The sequence below is a fragment of the Typopeltis vanoorti genome, chromosome 8 (genome assembly GCF_054136105.1).
Source record: "Typopeltis vanoorti isolate ZY-2024b chromosome 8, IOZ_Tvanoo_1.0, whole genome shotgun sequence".
Taxonomy (NCBI): Eukaryota; Metazoa; Arthropoda; class Arachnida; order Uropygi; family Thelyphonidae; genus Typopeltis; species Typopeltis vanoorti.
Window position 1 is genome coordinate 34,616,146 of NC_143556.1, and position 12,170 is coordinate 34,628,315.

Below are 12,170 nucleotides of genomic sequence, written 5' to 3' on the forward strand. Positions count from 1 at the left end.
TAAAAACAACTCTATATTCACCATTTAAGCCATTTCTAATGTCATTTACATACAAATTAAACAAAACTCGCATATCTACTCCTGAAACCATCATATACACTTCTCACAGAGTGTCTCCCTGTCTACCTTGTATTCCTTCTCACTCATTCTTTCACTTTTGCCACTCGCCTCTCCATTCATAAATTCTCCTACAAGTGAATTTATGCAATTGGCATAAATATTAATGTCATTATTGGCATAAATAATAATGACATTATTATGTCATTATTATTAATGAAGTGAATAAAAAACACCCCACAGCTTTTTCATTCATTTCAGTCATTATTTTCTCTTGTAGCAACAATTTATCCAGCTGACTTGCATCAAATCCATTTAAATGTAGTCCATCTATTTTATACAGCTCTATCCAGTCCTCAAATACATCCCATACATTTGCCAAATGAACTCCTTTCTCCTCACCCAACTCTGCTAGCATATCATTCATAATCTTTGCTTGCCTTCTCAAATCGTTGTCATACCTGGGCAATGCTAACTATCTTACCTACCACAGTGTTATTGTTCACTCTCCTTAACATTCTCCTGACATCCATCCTTGTCACTCTTTTGTTCGCATACTCTGTTATCCTATGCTGCTTATTCTACACCCCACCCCCCCAGAAAACAAACCTTGTGCAGCTTTTTACTCACCTGTAATCATCAAATTTCCATACATTGCTACTCTCAAATCATTCAATAATTCTTTTAAATCTTTCATCATATTCTTCCCCACATTTCCATTCAAATCTTTAAGTCTACTGAGTTCATTCCTCAGACGTTTAATCTCTTGCCTCATCCTTACCAACTCAACTTTCAGCTTTTCAATTACTCTCTCACTGCCATTTATGCCAATCGCATTTTTACTATTCTGCACATCCACTGTCTTCCTTCTGCTAACTTGCCATCACCTACTCTCAAACCACTCATCACCACTAATTCATCATCTACACATGCTCTCTTACCACTCAGTGTTGCTAACTTGCCACCACTTTCACCTGCTGTCTTACCATTGCTATTCAAGCATTCAACCACACTGTCAATGCTGCTTAGTCACATATCTGCATCCACTATCTTTTGCCAACTACTGCTCACATTCAGTGATATCTCATAGTCCATAAGCATGCTACATTTTTTGCACACCTAAACTGATCTCTCCTACCAGTCCTTTCCACATAAATATCTTCACTCTCTTCCCAAGAATATGGAGGAAAAATGACAATAAGGAGAAGGTCATCCAGACAAAGTCGAGCATGTTATGCAGTGTGGATTTTATCAAGATGGTTTGTTTCCAGGAATGTAATATCTAGTGTGCATGGGCAAATGCAGCAGATGTGTTTGTTGAGAGATTAAATAAGAGAAGTGAGAGGGTGAGGATCGGTAAGAAGTAGAATATGTTAATAGACTGCTGTGATTTGAATGAAAGTAGGGAATCAGAAGTGTAGAATACCTGGCTTGCAGTGACAGATGTGAGACTAAGAATGATAGCCATAAGAGTAAGTGCGAGAATATGGAGAATGTGATTGTGAATATGGGAATGATTGAAAAAAAAAGAAAAAAATGTATGAAATTATGGAAGCAGAATTATCCCTGACTGATGAAGCAAGAGCTGGTGTGAACTGTGGAAATGGAAGAAAGTCTGATTGACAAATCAAAAACAAGATTGATTGCTGGAATGCAACAGTTAAAGAATGAAATAATTAAGATAAGGAATGAAATGAGGTCTGTACATGAAATTAGACATGGTGGATATGAATGGAAGAGTGCAAAAGAATAAAAAAAAAAGATAGTGGAGAGAAAGAAATAGCGAATGACTCAAGAATAGCACTATATGGACCTATCATGAAAGGTATGGTGGAAGAGAGGGTTCACAAAGTATGTTTTCCAGGAGTGAGAATGAACAGGGTGATTGAGGCACTAGATTATTATTAACAGACTTCCATGGAATCGAGACGCATCATGGGAGGTTCAATTCTTACACATGCACAACTCATCATACCTCGACTTAATGGATTCACTGTCCCTACACTCACCACACGCTCAGGCAATGCATTCCAATCATCCACCACTTTGTGCAAAAGATCTACTTCTCACACCCACCTTATACAGCTTCCAGGAATGGTTTCTTGTTCTCCCCCATCTCTAGATAGATAGATATTCTATGAAAAATCTAATTCACATTAATCTTGTTATTACCCATCACCAACTTATGTCTCCCCCTCTTCTTTCTATCCACTAGGCTCTGTAATTTGCATTCTCTCACTGTCCTCATAATCCACATTCCACAGACAAGAAACCAATTTAGTTGATCATCTCTGAACCCTCTCCAACATATCCTTTTGAAAACTGTGACCAAATCAGTGTAAGCACCACTAATTCTACATGTCAGTATTCTCTGCATTATTTTCATAATTTGCTGTGTTAGTTATATTCACAATTTTAGCAAAATGTCCATGAAATTTCAAGTCCCTATCCACCATCGCACCCCAGATCTCTACCTCCTCTAAAATAAAATATCCACACTAATCCTATACTCTGCATCCCATCTTTGCTTCAAAAATTTTAAAACCTTGCTCTGTAATATTAAGTTGACGTCCCCATATACACTCCCAAATTCAGACTGTCTGCTTAGGTCCTTTTGCAAAGTTACGTCTGCTCTACTTCTCATAATTCTCCCCAACTTAGCATCATCTGCAAACAACTGTGTATCACCATTTAAGTCCTTTCAAATGTCATTTACATACAAATTAAACAACAATGCAGACCCCTGGAAAATGCCACTAGTGATCCCTCTTCTGGGCTATCACTTTCCCATATGCAGCTTTCTGATACATATCAGACAGCCAATCTCGTCTTCCAATTTAACCACTAATTTTTCATGTGGCAATATATCGAAAGCCTGCAAATTCTAAATATAATTTATATGCATCCTCATTGTCAATGTATTCATAACCTTGTTATAATAAGATTGCTAAAACATGATATTCCTTCAGCAAACCCATGCTATTCATTAAAGAAAATGTTGCTGCTGTCAACCCAGTTCTGAATCCTTTCCTCATTAGCTTTTCCAACACTTTGACCACAATTCCAAAGTAGATTGGCCTATTTATTCAAAGCCTTAGTTTATGAAACAGGATCATTTTTCCATCTTTCTACTCCTTTGGAACTTGGGCTACTCTAAGACTTGTGTTAAAGCCGTTAAATCCCTGGAACACTCCCTTAAGACATGCAGTGATACCATCAAGTCCCATGGCCTTGTTGACATCAAGTTGATTCAATTCCTCATACACCTACTCATCAGTGATTCCTCCCAATTCCCAGTGCTCTCAAGTTCTGTATTATGTTATAAGGGTGGAATACTTTAATGAGCTGCTCATTATATATACTGTATATATATATCTACTACATCCTCCTCAGTGTTTATCATTCTTCTTCTATTGGCCAAATCAAAAAAATTTCCTAGGAGTTCTCTTAGCATCATTTACTAACTGCTGCTGCTCATACCACAGCTTTACTAAGTTAGTCACCTTTCTTGTTCTTTGTGCTTATCATGTAACTGATTATCTTCACATATCTTTTGCTATACCTTCTTCCATATTGCGCAATTCACCTCCTTAGTCACCCATTTTACACCCGCCTTATTTAATCTCTTGACCGTTGGAATACACTCGATCATTGCCTCTGCCAGATACCCTGAGTAGAGATCAATCAGCATTGATTTCCTTCTCATTCCATGATATTGCTGCAACTGCCTCCTGAGTTTGTCATAATCACCTGCCCTATAGTAACACACATAATCCTTTCTCACAAATCCTAATATGGGTGGCCATCACCAAAGTGATCACTTCATGGTCACTTTCACCAACTGGAGAAAGATGTGACACCTCATTTACAACATTATCTTCTGACATGGCCTCTGTTACATACTGCTTAAGGTAGTTATCCCTTAAACACCCAAGAAATTCATTCTCTTTGGTCCCTGATGCAGTGTCTTCGTTCCAGTCTGTATTGAAATTGCCCATAACGATCGCTCTTTTTTTTTTTTATTAACTAGACCGTTTGTCTAAACATTTTCATCTCACTGCCTTCTACATTACCAGGTCTATAGCAACAGCCTATTAAACATTTCATCTTGGCTGCCTCCACACACTTCAGAGCATCAGTATTTGCTCCCTGCACCTCCACCCTAGATGGCCACAACTCCTCTGCTATCATCAATAAGATATGAGAAGTAGGTGTGTGTGTGAGAGAGTTTGTAGTTGTGATTTGGTTGAGCATAGAAAGAAAGAGACTGGGCATCAGCAGATTATTGAGGAGAGTGAAAGACAACTATGTGGTAGGAAGAGTAGTTTGTGTGTTGCCAGGTACTCCATTCAAGATCTGTGCTCTCCGATGAGTTGCAAAGGAGAGCATAGCTCTTGAATGGAATGATAGCGGAAATGTGTGAAGAGAAAAGAGTGCAGCTTGTGAATGTGTAGGACGAGTTTGAGGGATGAATGGAAATGTATAAGAGTAATGGACTACATCTGAATGGTTTTGGAGTGAGTTATTTGGAAAGGTGACAGCAGGAAGGAAGTGTAATGAGTGATGCAAACAGGTATCATTGGAGGTCAGAGCTGATATGAATGAACAGGAGAGGTGGACTGGGTGAGACTTATGTGGTTGTAAAAGGTGAAAAGAATGTGAGAACAGAAAAGCAAGTTGGACAGGGAAACAGGATGGGCTAGTAAGATCATGGGGGGGACACTGTGTAAGAGTGGATTCTGAAAGTGCTAATGAATGCACATGTGGGGAATGGAATGGCCAGGAATACATGGGGGATTGAGTCTGGAAGGCTATGTAAGACAAAGGATGTGCAGACAAGAGTAGGTGAGGGTGACAGCATGAGTTGGATTGGTTATAGACCAAGAAATTATATTTATTTGCGAATGCCAGAATTGTCAGAAAAGATAGAGAAAATTGTTGCATTGATTGAGTTTATGTGCCCAAAATAGAATAAGTGAAACATGGTTGGATTAGAATGACATCATAACAGGAGAAATGGAGGGATGGGATGTTTTTTGTTTTTTTTTGTGAAGATAGGAAAGGCAAGAAGCAGGGTGGAGGAGTTCTGCTGATGATAGCAGAGGAATTATGTCCATGCAAAGTTCAGATACAAGGAGAAAATTGGCAGTGGTTTTGAAGGAGTGTGGTGTGAAGTGGAGATTAATAGAATGAGATATTTTGCGGAGTGCTATAGGCCAGGAAATGTAGAAGTTGGAGACGAAGAGATGTCTAGGAAACTTGGCTTAGTGACCAAGCAAAGGATGATCATTATGGATGATTTCAATTATGGCAATATTGATTGGAAAAAGAGACAGCATCAGAAATAAGTTGAATGCATTTCTTGAGTTCTTAAGGGACATTCTTAGGCAGTATGTAATTCAGGGCACATGAAGGTTAACAGTCTTAGATCTGGTTATATCATCAGAAGGTCGAGACGGGAGGAATCTTTATCTGGTCGATTTCAATCGATGGTGAGTTAGCCGATCTCATACGGAGGTAGCAGGGTTTTTTCTCCCGGAAACTCGGGTTTTTCATCCCGCATACATACAAATCGGCCCTTCAGAACACACGCAATTTACAGACAAAAAATTACTAGTTGTGGTGGTGTTGGAGGTGGGCGGTAGATGGCGTTGATTCGTAGTAGAGGTAAGGTGTAGAGACAGTTGAAGATGTCCTCCCGCGATGAGTCTTCGGACTCCTTGGAGGTATCAAGAATAATAATAATAATAATAAGATCACATCCTCTGGTGAATGCAAATGGAGTGTCTAATCTTCTCCTAGCTGGAGAGAGTGACCATGAATTGATCACTTGGGTTGTAGCCAATCACATGAAAACTTCTATAAAGAAGGGATATATGTGGACCTACAAGGTGATTATGAAGTGTGGCAGATAACAGAACTATAGCATGGAAAGAATATAGCATACATTATACAATACTCATGTATTGCTGCTGTTAAATAGTGCTATTTAACAGCAGCAATGTATGAGTGTATTCCAAAGGTGAAATGGCTAAACAAGGCTGGAGCCAAATGAATGAATCAAGAGATTAAATGTGAAACCTGGAAGAAGAAGAAGGCACTGTGGAAAGCAACACAATGAATATTGGTAATGATCAGTTGTCTGAAGTGCACAAAGAACAGGCCAGGAAGGTAACTCAGTTGGTAAAGGCAGCAAAATTTTCAGTTGAGAAGAAATTGGGCAATCAAGCTAAGAAATTTAGCTTTATAGTGTTTTTGAATGGAGTCAAGAATGTCTTGAGTGGTGGATATGTCTTCACCATCAATGCAGATTTCAGTGTAACCCTTTCTTCGCAAATGTAGTAAATTGTCTATTGAAGAATGCAGCTGTAGGGCTGTCAGCTAAGTGCTGCTGTATTCTTATTTTAAAATTTTCTACCTGTTTCTGCCTTTTCACTTCTATCTCTATGTTAATGTTTGTAATGATGTTGCTATAATCTATACCAATGTGCTGGTTTGCTTCAAACCAGCTTCTCTCTTTATACAGGTCTTTCAATTTTTTTTTTCTTTTGAGGAAAGGCTGTTCATTTCTCCATTTAATAATATTATTTTTTACTGCTTGTTTGAATTTTAACCACATTGCCTGTGTAGCTCAGTGGATGTGGCGTTTGCACACCACGGCGCTTGACTACACAAAGGAAGACTTCTTGGTTTCGAATCTAGTCGGCGACTAGAAGAAATTTTTCCAAGCCTTTTTTCGACCGGTTCCAGAGGTAATTGATCTCTGGCACGGCAATCGGGTTTTTGTCCCATAAACTCAAGAAAATCGACCATAGAACCCACATTATATCGGACATCAAATACGAGTGTTAGGGACCACAGAATGGCTGCACTTGTTGAGCCATCTCTCTTCACTGCATGCCGCTTAATTAGTGATAGTCTTGGGACAGCTATCTCTGATTGGATACCAGTGGAGATTGAACTGCCCACTCAGTCTCCAATAGTTAGGGCTAAAATGGCCTTGCCTACTCCCTACATATGGGAATAAAAAGGCGTTAGCTGATTTTTAAATTTTTTTTTAAATCCAAATTCGGGGTAACGTTATTCTAGTTTGAACAGGGTGTCTAGAATTTAGTTGAAAAGATCAACAGAAAATTTGGTGGAAGTCTGTGGTCTGCTAATCTCCATTTGTTCTGTGTAGTAGAATTTAAGTAGAACTAGATTATGATAGAATGGCAAGCCAGCTGCATTATTTTGCCATTAAACCAAATGAATCAGGAATCTCCACTGTGTCAAGAGAATGTTACTGCGTCCGAGGAAGCCGACGCGACTGTTCCTAGATCACAGGGAGCAGTTGAGAAGTATGCTATGTGGTCAGCCAATAGAGTTTCTGATCTCCTAACTTCAAATATAAGAACACTGCTAGAACCTGGCAGAACAAAACTGATGGAAAAAGAACTTGCTAGTATTAAATGGGACATTGTAGGCTTGGCTGAAACCCACTGGACAGGAGGAGTTATAAATCTGAATTCGAGACAACTATTCTACTCGGGCAGAAAGGACAATATATATAGAGAAGGAGTTACCATCCTAGTGAATAACAGTCTACAAAATGCAGTCATGGCCATAGAACCCCATGGCCCAGGAATGATCGTTATCAGACTAAAAGGTAAAGAGAAAAATGTTCACTTTACAATAATTGAAATCTACGTCCCCCGACCAGTCACATGAAGATGAAGAAATCGACAATTTTTATGATATATTACAAGATTTAATAGACAAGACTAATAAGAAAGATATATTAATTGTGATGGGAGATTTTAATGCCAAGATTGGGCAGTTCACCCCAGGCATGGAGGATGTGATGGGCAGTTTGGAGTTGACAATAGAAATGAAAGAGGAGAAAGAATACTAGAATTTTGTAAAGCAAATAATCTATTTATCTGCAACACCCTTTTTTTCATAGACCTTCCCACAAATACACATGGACTTCACCAGGTGGTACAACAAAGAACTGTATTGATTACATTTTAATCAAACGTAACTAGAAATCATCAGTTCATAATGTTAGAACTTTAAAAACTCCAGATTTCGACAGTGATCATGAACTGCTTGTGGCAAAAATAAAACTAAAATTTAAGTACCGCAAGTCAATTTGACATGTCCATTTTATCAGTAAAATGGACATGTCAAAACTGAAAGAGAAATTTATGCAAGACAACTATCAGATACTAATGGGAAATGAGATCCGACGATTAACCTATGATACTATAGAAAATACATGGAATCAAGGTAAAAAAATTATTACAAATGCTGCACGAAACATACTTGAAACAACAGCGAGACCAAATCATGAATGGATAACCCCTAAAATTTTAAGTACTTTAGAAGTAAAAAGAGCAGCAAAGCATATATTAAATATAAAAAATACATAAGAAAATAAACACCATTATAAGAACCTTAAAAATTGATAAAATGTGCATATTTGCCGAAAATGATTGGTTGGAGGAAAAAGCAAAACTGTGAAGAAGCTAATAAAAGAAATGACAATAAAACTGTATACAAAATCATAAAAGAATTAACTAAGATATAAAGATAAACCACTAACAATGAAAGATAAAACAAACTAGAAACTGGATCAATATAAAATATTAAAATAATCTGGAAAAACTACTATCAAACATTTCAGAAAGAACATGAGGAGGAAAGTATAACAGAAGAGATGATATATGAAAAGGCACTACCTATAACTGCAGCAGAAATTATAAATGCAATGAACCAAATGAAACTCTCAAAAGCTACTGGCAGAGATGAATCTATAGAACTATGCAAATATGGTGGCAAGGAAGCCATTAACTTCTTAATGAAATTATTTAATCAAATTATTTATACTGGAGTAATCCCAACTGACTGGAAAACAGGAATTATTATACCAATTCATAAAAAAGGAGACAAAAGAATATGTGAAAATTGGACCCATAACACTCTTAAGTCAGCTATGAACTATTCATCCGAATTATTCAAAGGAGAACACAGGTGCTTACAGAAAAAATCATAGAAGAAAATCAAGCAGGATTCAGGCCACAGATCCACTATAGACCACATCTTCACCATTAATAATATAGCAGAAAAATATTGGGAATACAACCTGCCCATATACTATTGTTTTATAGATTTCAAGCAAACCTTTGATTCAGTTAATAGAAATAAATTGATCACCATTTTAATGAATGTAAAAATGGATTCAGATATTTTAACATTTATTACAAATTATTATGGAGACTCTAAAGCTTTTGTTAAAACGAACAATATTAAAACCAAGGATTTTAGAGTTGAGAAAGATGTAATGCAGGGATGCCCTCTCTCACCTCAACTCTTTATCATCTTCCTAGAAGAAGTCTGTACCGGTGAACCAGTGGCGCACTAGTAGTGTCCGGCGCCTGTGTGCAAAACTTTAGTTGGCGCGCCTATATCCCTATAAAAACTTATCAATGAATAAAAATAAAATACGAAATATATTCTTTGGCACCTTTATTATCCTGTGTGCGTTGCACACTAGGCCGGTGTGCCCCTGTGTAAAACCATAGCTGATGAACCATGCGTAAAAATTAATGTCACCAACATTAATCACATCAAATACGCAGATGATATCATTATCCTAGAAGATTCTAAACCACAGTTAGAAAAAACTATTAATATCTTAAATATCTCCTGTAAAACCTATGGTATGAAAATAAATCTTCATGAAACAAAAGTAATGAAGATAGGTAGAGAAGAAGAAAATATTTCTATAAATCTCGAAAATCATCCTTTGGAACAAGTTAATAAATGTTTTCTTGGCAGTCTCATTTCCAGTAACCTCTACAACATGGAAACAGTAAAACACAGGTTAAACCTTTGTTGGACCAGTATGAATAAACTAAATAAAATATGGAAAAATAAAAACACCCCAACAAGTCTAAAACTAAAATTATATAAAACAATTATCGTCCCCTCGGCTACCTATGCTTTAGAATCCTGGAGATTAACTTAACAACCAATCAAGAAACTTCAAGCATTTGAAATGAAATGCCTTAGAAAAATCAACGACACCCATTGGATGTAACACAAAACCAATGATCGAGTCAGAATAGATTTAAACTTCCCAGATGATATAATAGATACAATCATTAACATCAGTTGAGATGGTTTGGTCATATTCAGAGAATGGGTGTCGTTGATTTTTCTAAGGTTATTAATCTGTGATTAATGTACGTGTTAGCCTGTATATTAGGATTGCGAATCTTCCATATGTCTTAGTTGCGAATTGTCAAGAAATATTTTTAACTGTACATATTCTACTTTTTCCAATCCTGGGGCGCCCTTCTATTTTGTTTAATGTGGGATTTCGGTACAATTCCAGTCTCCAGCCGCTATGATGCAGTTCATCATCACGAACCATGTGATCACTGCCCGTTGATATCCGATGCCTGCTTCACTATCTTCTTCCACCTTTCTTTGTCCAGTGCACAGTGTCGCAGTTTTTGTGCACCCATTCCACACCAGTCTTTTATATCGTCTATCCATTCTCTGCATGGTCTATCTCTTCTGGTTATCGTTACCAGGACTCTTGTTGTGTTTTAGCCGTCCTATTGCTTTTTCTACCTCTCCTCTTAAAATGTCCATATCATGATCATTACCTGATGGTGATATCTGCTTCAATTCTTCAGTCAGTTTTCCCAACAGTCTCTGAATCTAGTTTTATTTCATATAACTCACTACACTATCTTGTCCACCGCTGTACAATTTTTTCTTTATTCACGAATACTTTGCCTTTTTCATCTTTAATTGTGGTCTGTTTTGGTTGCCACTTTCTATTAATGGTTCTGATCATTTTGTATACCACCCTTGTTTTATGCTCTGTATAGTACGGTTCTATATTGTTGCATTGGGCTAATAACCATTTCATCTTATCCGTTCTAATTGCTTTTTTCACCTCATTTCACTTTCTTCTATATTGCTCTTCTATCTGTTCTGATGTATCCCTTCTTATCTTCAACATTCTTTTCTCCTGTACTAACTTCAGCGTTTCTTGTGTAATCCATTTCTTCTTGATCTTCTCTTCTTCTGGTACTGCTTCGTCAGCTGCATCTTCTATTGCCTTCATTACTCTTTTCACTCTTAAATTCGAGTTTTTCTTTCTCCACACTCTCAAGTTTCTCTTCTAACACTGTTCTGTACCTTCTTCCTATTTCTGCTTCACTTATTCCTGCTGTATCTCTTCTATTCTGATGTTGGGATTTATATTTCGTTTTTAATTTCAACTTGATGTTTGCAATCACTAAACTATGGTCCGAGTCTATATCCGCTCCTTGAAAAGTTCGGCATTGCTGTACAGATGTCATCCATCTTCTTTTAATCATAATCATATCAATCATGTTTTTGGTTTTCCCATCATTTGATCGCCACGTCTATTTTCTACACTCCTTTTGTTGGAATCTTCTGTTACAGATCATCATCTCGTGGTCCACAGCAAATTCTAACAATATTTCACCTCGTTCAATTCTTTCTTCAAAATCATATTTTCCCATGACTCTTTCCCAACCATCATTATCTATTCCAACTTTGGCATTCCAATCTCCTTCGATAATTAGCACATCTTGCTTTGGTATTGTTTCCATTGTCTCTGTCAGATCTTTGTAGAATAAGTCAATATCCTCATCTCTACTATCAGATATGAGTGCATATATCTGGACTATTGAAATTTTTAATGGTTTTGCCTGAAATCTTGCTACTATGATTCGTTCATTGACTGGTTTGTAGCCTAACAGTGCCTCTCGAGCTCTTTTGCTAAGAAGGAAGCCAACCCTGCTTCGTGCATAGTGTCATGTCCTGACCATATTACTTCGCATCCATTGATCTCTCCAGATGATGTCCATCTCATCTCTGCCAATCCTAATATAGTTGATGTAGTTGATGCATTTGTATGCTATGATGTAGTTGGCACTGCATAAATACGGCTGCAATTCCTGGAAGAATTTTCGTCTAACTGTTTCATTTGATGGAGCATAAACATTTATAAACCTTACTAGCCATCCGCAGTATTCTCAGTTTATTATCAAGATTCTCCCTTCTGCATCTCTTTGTAAATTACA